We start from the raw sequence: 8688 nt of genomic DNA on the forward strand, positions 1-8688 counted from the left end.
AAGCAAACACAATTAGCTCAAACACCTCGAGATTAGGATGCTAGAAAGAAATGAATAAAGTATTAAAGATATTAAAAACAACAAAATACAAACTCTATTCAAATATTTGATTTGATTATCCCATGGTAAGATGTGTGCTCATTGACGCAATAGTTGCTCAATATTGCTCCATGATGTGTTTATGATGATTCGATTCGAGACATGAGGATTGGATGGTATGAAGTGTGGATGAAATTGGGCATTATGACAATATGGATGTGCTAATGGTGGATGGAATTCTACATTATAACAATGCAATGTAATGGAACTGGATAGAATTCTACATGATAACGATATGGTAGTGAGAAAGTGGATGATTTGATCTAAAATGAGGAGGGATTAAATAGGAGAAGGGAGGAGAGGAAGGGATTGGAAAATGCAAGAAGGACAAGTGGCAATCCTAGAAATGACAAGTGGAAAAAGATTCCACACAACAAGGGAGGATAAGTGTCCCTTGGAGGGACAAATGTCAAAAAGGGGCTTGACGTGTCCAATTTGGGAGGAAGCCACCCAAAAATAGAATCAAATTTTCTAATATTAAGAAAATTAGGGGAATATGTGTACACGCACATGTGAGGGGAGGTTAGAATAAGGTTAGTTTGGGGAGATAGGGTTGGTTAGAACCCATGGGTTAGATTGGAGGTTAGGTTAAAGGAGGGTTAGTTAGGTAGTTAGAAGTTAGGAGACATGTGACATATTTAAATAATTATTTAATTATTTAAATGAGGTGAGAGAAATTAATTAATTTAGAATTAATTAATTCAAGAGATTGGAGAGGGGCATTAATTAATTAGAAATTAAATAATTCAGGTATTGGAAAGGGGGAATTAATTAATTAATTAAATTAATTCAAGGGATTGGAAGGGGGAATTAATTAATTAGATTAATTATTTCAAGGGATGGGCTTAATTAATTATGTTTTTTAATTAATTAAATGGCTAAAGGAAAGAAATTTGTTTAAATTGATTAACCAAATTTAAGTGCCTACATTTTGCCCCTTTTCGCGGTGGCCCTAGAATAGCTTTGGTGCAAAGACAATAAGAGACTTGCGAGAGAAGAAAAAGGAAGGGCACGATCTTGAAAGGAGCGAGAAAATGCCCCAAGAAAACGAAGGAATGGGTAGGGATGCCCCCTCAAGAGGGTGCACGGGGAGAAAGGACTGGGTGACGTCTCGAAAGAAACATTGCCCCAACAGACATGATGGAAAGCAAGAAGCATGGGGGGAGGAGATAATGTGAATGCAGTGGAGATGAAGATGGAAACACCATGGAGCATGAGCACCTGCAAAATAGGACGTCATGTAGCACTTATTTTGATTTAGCAGTGTATGTGAGTCACCAAGGTATGGGGAACCAGGGTGGAATTTCACAACCAATGCATAGACTGACACATATAAACAGACACATGATAATCTAGAGCCACACAGAGTTACAGAGTCCCTAAAAGCAACAATGCCAGAAGAACCCCAAGCAAAAGATATGCCCCAATGTAACATGAGATAACAAAGACCTCATGAGGGTACAACAAAGAACACATCCGAAAGACATGCCAAGCAAAAAACAAAATCAACAAGATCACATCCTGAACCTTGTTACTCCTAGTGCACCATGATATAAAGGATTGAGGCGACCAAGAGGTAACAAGGCCTGAGGAGCTTAAAAAGATAAACAAAGATCAAAAAAGAATCAAAGCCAACACAAGGGCCTCGAATACCTTTTGTCAAAGGATGATTGATTGAATTTGACGATGTCTGGTTTCAGGGAGGGTACGTCCTATATAAGACAAAAATGATCAAGACGTCTAGTTTCAGGAAGGATACATCCTATATAAGACTAAGATAGATCAAAACATTTGGTTTTAGGAATGATACATCTTGTATAAAACAAATGATAGATGGCAATTCGATGGATAAGACAAAGGGTATCTGATACGATCACTATGACAAAGATGCTCAAAGATGATTGTTGAAGAACCAGCTGATAGGACATGATCTCGAAGGACCGGATTGACACACACAACTATGTACAATGAAACCTATTTACATGATGTACAAGAGACAGGAATGATGAAAGAAGACCCAGGGACAGGCCTGATGTTACCCTAGTCAAGATGAAAATCCATGAGAGATTGATGATTGATGGGTTGAACCAAGTCTTGCAGCAAGGCTGGGAACATGACCAAGGATACGATTGGATGATTTGATTAGCATTTGACCTTGGATATCTAAGGAAGATGGATAATATTTGCACTTGATGGTGGATTGCAAGAAGCAGATGGATTGATTTGGACGAAATGGCATTGAATTGCGCAAGGGTATCTTAGAGATAGATACCAATGACAAGGGATGAAAGAGGCAATGGAATGATATAATGGGAGGAATGAAAAGATGGAGGACATGATGAAAAGGATTGGAGATGAATCAGGTTATTGAAGGGATTGAGGAACTGGGAGGTCCAAGGATTGGTGGATGAATGGATATGATGAGAGATGGAGGAATTGGGAGACAAGGTGAACCAAGGGAAAATACAAAAGATGGTTAATGGTTATAATGAATCAAAATAAGCATAAAACACAATCAAATATACCAAAAACCATTATACCTTCATGAAGACGATCTCTTGCTCCTCGGGTTAGACCTTTGGTGGAGTGAAGAATGCACCCCTTCCTCACTTGATTGGATTGGTGCTTGATGGGAATGTGGAATGCTCTCCACTACACAACAAGATAGTATATGATTCAAAGGATGATTATGGATGGTATGGATTGGCTATGGAGAGATTTTGGTATTATGAGGGAATGATGGAGGATTTTCATCCTCAAATGGACAACATGAGAATATGATGGAAGTGGATGATTTGTGAGGAGATGAGACTTCAATTTATAGATTGGAGGAGACCAAAATGAAGGGCCAAGATTGATTTTGGGATGAAGGGTTGAGATCGATTTGAGAGAGAGCACATGGATTGAGAGGACAAGGTGTGAGATTCGAGAGATATGTTATAAAGGCATTTCTTGTCTCCACACCTCTCAAGGTTCATGGGGTAGAGCTCCCAAGTACATTGGGAAGAGAAAAAATAAATATACAATTCCTTGGGTGGAGGGAGGAGGAAATATAAATTCCAAATAAAGAGGATGTGTGGGAAGACTAAATGGATAAAGGAATTAAAAATTCCTTGGGAAGAGGATGCATGGGGAGATTCAAAGAATTTGAATTTATTTGAAAGGATCAAGGTGATTAGGGATGTGCAAATGATTAAGGAGATTGATTGGGTGGCTTAATGAGTGATTAGGGTGCAAGTGGGAAAGTTATGAGGATGTGACATGAGGAGAGAAAATGAATGGAGGAATATAAAATTGAGGAATAATGATAATCATGCTTCTAGAAAAGTTAATTAAGTTAAGTGAGGATTAGAAGAAGTGATTTGTAGGAATCTCATGACTTAGGTTAATTAATTAGAATTAATTAACTAAGAGGGGATTTTGGGAGAATTAATGATTAAGATGACTTTAGAAGAATGGGGAATAATTAATTTTAAGAGGAATAAGGATAAACATAATTAAATAAATTAATTATGTAGAAAGGCTTAAATTAATTAAATATTAATTTAATTAATTTTAGGTGTCTACACAAGGGTCTGGCAGATGGATGAATAAGATAAGATGACTGACATGAGGATAGGAAGTTGAGGAAAGTGAATGGAAGATAGGGTGATAGGTGGATGGGGATCACAAAGACATGTGAAGGGATTATATGAAGGAACAACCTAATAGGGAAACAAAGGCCAAGAGATTTCCAAAGCATGTATACATGGTGGCATTTTCTTTGTATTAATATCCCAAGGGAGATGGAGGAAGTGAAATGGATTGGATATGATGGGTATGGTAGACAAATGGAAATGGAGGAGGAAATGGTGAGATGGACATAAGAACTTGCCCCCAAGTGTAGAGAGCAAAAGGATGAGGGAAATTATGCACGATGTTTGTTTGCTAGGTTTTCATCATGGTACTTGTCCAAGGCGCCTATTTGCCAAGTTTTCACCATTGGACGAATTTTTCTCTTGTATTTTTTTTGTGATTATTCCAATTTTTGGGAGGAAATTAATGGATGGAAAGAGATGAGAATAAATGGATTTGGAGGATAGGTGAATGGAGGACTCAAGCATCAAGTTCCATATCAAGGTATTAAGAGCCCATTTGGAGTGATCACTGGATGTTGGTACAACTTTATTGGGAAGGAGTGAATTAGGCAAAGGCTTGGATTAGATGGTTTTGATGGGGAATGTAAGGGATGTGGTAGTGGCAAGTGTTTGGATGGAAGAAGGGAAAGTGAGTGTGATGGGGGGATGTTGTCAGGACAAACATTGGCACATGTTTTGAAGAATGCGGGATGAGCGAAGGAGAGATGGATGTAGCATGTGAATATGATGGAGACATTATGATAGGTAGATTTGCGACATAGGGACCCAAAATAGATTTAGGAGATGGAGGGGGAGAATGTTTAGGTGGTGGACTAGCAACTTTTGATGCCATTAGAGATTTTTCTTTTGGATGCACTGCTTCTTTTTGCTTTGGGATCCACATTGTTTTTTCTTTTTCGTTAGTGGGCCTTTGTGGCCTATGGGATTCATTGCATTTTTGTATCAGATTTTGCACTGTTGGAACATGTCTTTTTGAGTGGACATGGCCATCTTTATATTGTTGTGGGTGTTTATCTTTATGCATTTTTGATTTGGCATCCAAATTTTTGCTAATAGCCTTGGAAGGAGTGTGCGAAGGTGTAGGAGATGGAGGGAATATGGGTGAAGTGATGGAGGTAGGATGTTGGATGGAATGTGAGGACTTGTGACTTTGTTGATCTTGACTAGGAATGAAAGGAATAGGATGTTTATGACGGGTGATGGAGATAGTGAATTTGTTTATGGAGGGATGAGTAGGAAAAGATGGAGGATGGGATTTTGGGATATAATGACCCAAAATGGATTTTGCATGTGGGGAATATATGAAGGTGGATTTTGGGATATAGGGAATATATGAAGGTGGATTTTGGGATATAGGGACCCAAAATGGATTTAGAGGATGTAGGAGGAAGATGGATGGTTGTTTTAGCTTTATATGATGGAGGAAGGGGGATGGCGATAAATGATTTGGAGGAACAATGGGGAGATGTAATGGGGGTTTTGGAAGCATACTTGGATTTTGCATTAGTTGTACCAACATTTTTGGATGAAGTGCCTTGGGATATGTAACCGAGACCATGAGATCATAGATTTGCTTTGACATGGACGGGATCCAAAATACCTTGCTCATGTAGGCCTAATCCTTTTATTTGATAGCTCATTTTTTTAGCATTTTATCTAAAGTAGGATACTTGTTCTCTGGGTAACAAGATGTGACTCCTTTATCAGATGGAGAAGAACAAGTGGTGTATATGAGATGCTCTTCTACTATGAGGGAATTGCCATGGATGAATGTAAGTGAACCAAGGGGATAGAGTGATGGTGGTGGGATGATTTGGATAGGAGGAAGTGGAGGATCAAGAGGTGGAGTACATGAGATGGGAGGATCTTGACTTGGCAGAGGAAATGGTAAGGGATCTTGAGATGAAGGAGAGGGAATGGTAGGATCTTGACTTGGAAGAGGGGATGATAAGGGATCCTGAAATGACGTAGATGGAATGGTAGTATCTTGATTTGGATCAATAATTTTTTCAACATGCTCTGGAATAAGATCTTGGCATGAGGGGATTGGTGTGGATGGTGTGACGAGAGGTGAGTGGGTGGATTCTTCAGATGGAATGGAAGGAATGATGGAAGGTTGAATGATTTGGTTGTATGGACTGGATGGAAGGATGACAAATTCTTCAGCTGGGATAGATGGAGTAGATGGAAGGATGGGAGATTCTTCAATTGGGGTAGATTGACTGGATGGAAGAACGGGAAGTTCCTCAACTCGGAGAGATGGAGTAGATGGAAGGATGAGAGGTTTTTCAATTGGGATAGATGAAGTGGATGGGAGGATGAGAGGTTCTTCAACTAGAGTTTGGATGATGGTAGGAGTAGGTGATGCAGATTGTGGGTGGACGATCTTAATGGATGAAAGATTTTTAATGGTGTTAGGAAGTGGGAGAGGAATGATAGGTGTGGGGCTTGGAAATGAAGTTGGTGGATTGAGATAAGATGGGGTGAACAAAGGTAGACTAAGGTAGGATGAAGTGGATGATGGAGGATTGTGGTAGGATGAAGCAGATAAAGGCGTTTTGTTTTGTTGCACATAAGGAACTTGTTAAACCTGAGAGGTGCCACCTTGAAGACATTTGGTCCCAATATAGTTAGGTGTAACGTTTTGTGATGGGTGAGTTTGGTTAGCATCACCTTGTAACTGATGAATGTTCATCACCACATAAGATGAAGGAGGTTCATCTAAGTAATGAAGTCGCGGTTGTGAAATAAAAGGTTGTGATGTCACTGGGGGTTGACATTGTGCGGCACTGACAATTTGTGGCACTGATTGGACAGGTGGGGGCACCGATGATAATGACATTGTGTTATTCATGCCCCCTGTCATAGCCTGTGTGACAAATGATGGCAAATTAGGATAGGATGAAAGATTAGAATCAGATGGAAGATTTAGATAAGATGGAGGATTAGAACTAGATAGAGAAGTGAGATAAGATGGGAAATTAGAACTAGATGGAAACTTTAATAAGATGGAGGATTAGCATTGGGTGCAAAAGTTAGATAAGATGGAGGATTAGAACCGGATGGATAATTTAGATAAGATGAACAATTAGAATTGGATGGAGAATTTAGATAAGATGGAGGACTATGATTAGGGATTGTGTAATGAATTTGGGGATAATGAGATGATGGATTTGGATTAAGGATGTAAGCGGAAGCAAATGAAGCATGATCAAACTCATCATAATAAAATTGCGACATGGCTATTAGTTGATGAGTTGGAAAGATGAAAGATGAGAATGAACGATAGAATAAATCTCATAATAGAATGAATGACCAACTCAGACTAGGATGGGGACTGACTTTGAGGAAGTTGAAAAGAGGATGAGGTTTGATGTTTGATTTTGAACGTTCGATGTTTGGATTGATGACCTAGGAAAAAGGCAATGATGATGCAAATTGGGAGACAAAAGGGATGATGATGGATGATAATGATGATGCAAATTGGGAGACAAAAAGGATGATGATGGACGATAATGATGATGCAATCTAGAAATGAGAATTGAGATCTAATTAGTGATATTCGATTGGAATGAGGGACAAAAGTTATGACTTCGAATTGAGATGATAAAAGTTTGATTATGTAAGTCAAAAAACTGAGTAGATGATAGCAACGATGGAAGATTTGGAATATATGACAAGGTAGTGACTTAGCAATTGTGATGATGAAAGTTTGATTTCGCGAGTTAAAGACCCTAGTAGACAATAGTGACGATGCAAGTTTGAAACAGATGACAAGGTAATGACTTAGCAATTGTAATGACAAAAGTTTGATTATGTAAGTTGAAGACCTTAGTAGACGGTAGTGTTGACGTTAGATTTGAAATGGGACCAAGATGAACTGATTTAACACTTGACCTAGGTAAATTTTTATAGCGTAATGAGACAACTGATGCAAAATTGATAGATTGAAAGGACACGTGTTGAAGGACAAGACCAAATTAGGACCTAGGGAAGTGAGATTGTTTGATGTTTTGAGTGGATGTTTGACAAAGATTATTTCGACACCAAACACAGAAAACATGCAAGTATGATAATGAAAAGCAGATATGCACTTCCTACGATAGTCAAAGATGATACTTGATGAATCCCCTAACCATAAAATATCACATCCAACATGATAGATAGAAGCTTGGCAACACTGGCTCCACCCTCGACACACACTTCTTGGGCATGCCAAGCTTCAAATTTCTAGAGAATTTTTTTATCTCCAATTGGGGGGCACATGAGGGGTGTCGTCGGCATGCGCGTATCACAACACCATAGCCAACAAGTAGAAGGATTGGGGCCACTATAACATTGGTTCATAGTAATTTTCTGACAGGTCTGGTCCAACAATGATTTTGCGAAGCAAGCCACTTAAGCCTCTAATTGAACTTATTAGTGCAGAGAAGGCCTCCACATACGATGAATTCACTCAACACTCCTGCTATTTGACTAGGTATTTGTATAACGACTCGTAAAACACCGCTCAAGGTTACACTGGTAGAGATGCTATCCCCAACGTGTCCTTGTTTTGAAACACTCCCTTGAGGTGATGAGGCCCCCAAGAGAAGATTCTCTAATAAAAATAAAAATGGGTGTCGTTAACCACCTTTCTCATCACCCAAGTTCCGTGAAGGCGAGGGAAGAGGATAATAGGTGTAACTGTCGGTCCACCCTACAAGTGCACAAGTGTGCCAAACACGAAAGACACAAGATTCATTTTAATCTCCATATAGAAGTTGTTTTCTCTAAAAAGAAAACACACTCCTAAGTTACCCCTGCAAAACAAACCGTTAGAAGTTTCCATATTTGTCTTTGACTGCTCAAAGCACCCCTGCAAGCATAATGATTAAAAGTTTCAATGTATGTCTTTGGCCAATTGAAACGTCTTTGTTATCCTTACCACATGCTGTAGACAAACCATTAG

The sequence above is a fragment of the Cryptomeria japonica genome, chromosome 3, assembly GCF_030272615.1.
Source record: "Cryptomeria japonica chromosome 3, Sugi_1.0, whole genome shotgun sequence".
NCBI classification, from domain to species: Eukaryota; Viridiplantae; Streptophyta; class Pinopsida; order Cupressales; family Cupressaceae; genus Cryptomeria; species Cryptomeria japonica.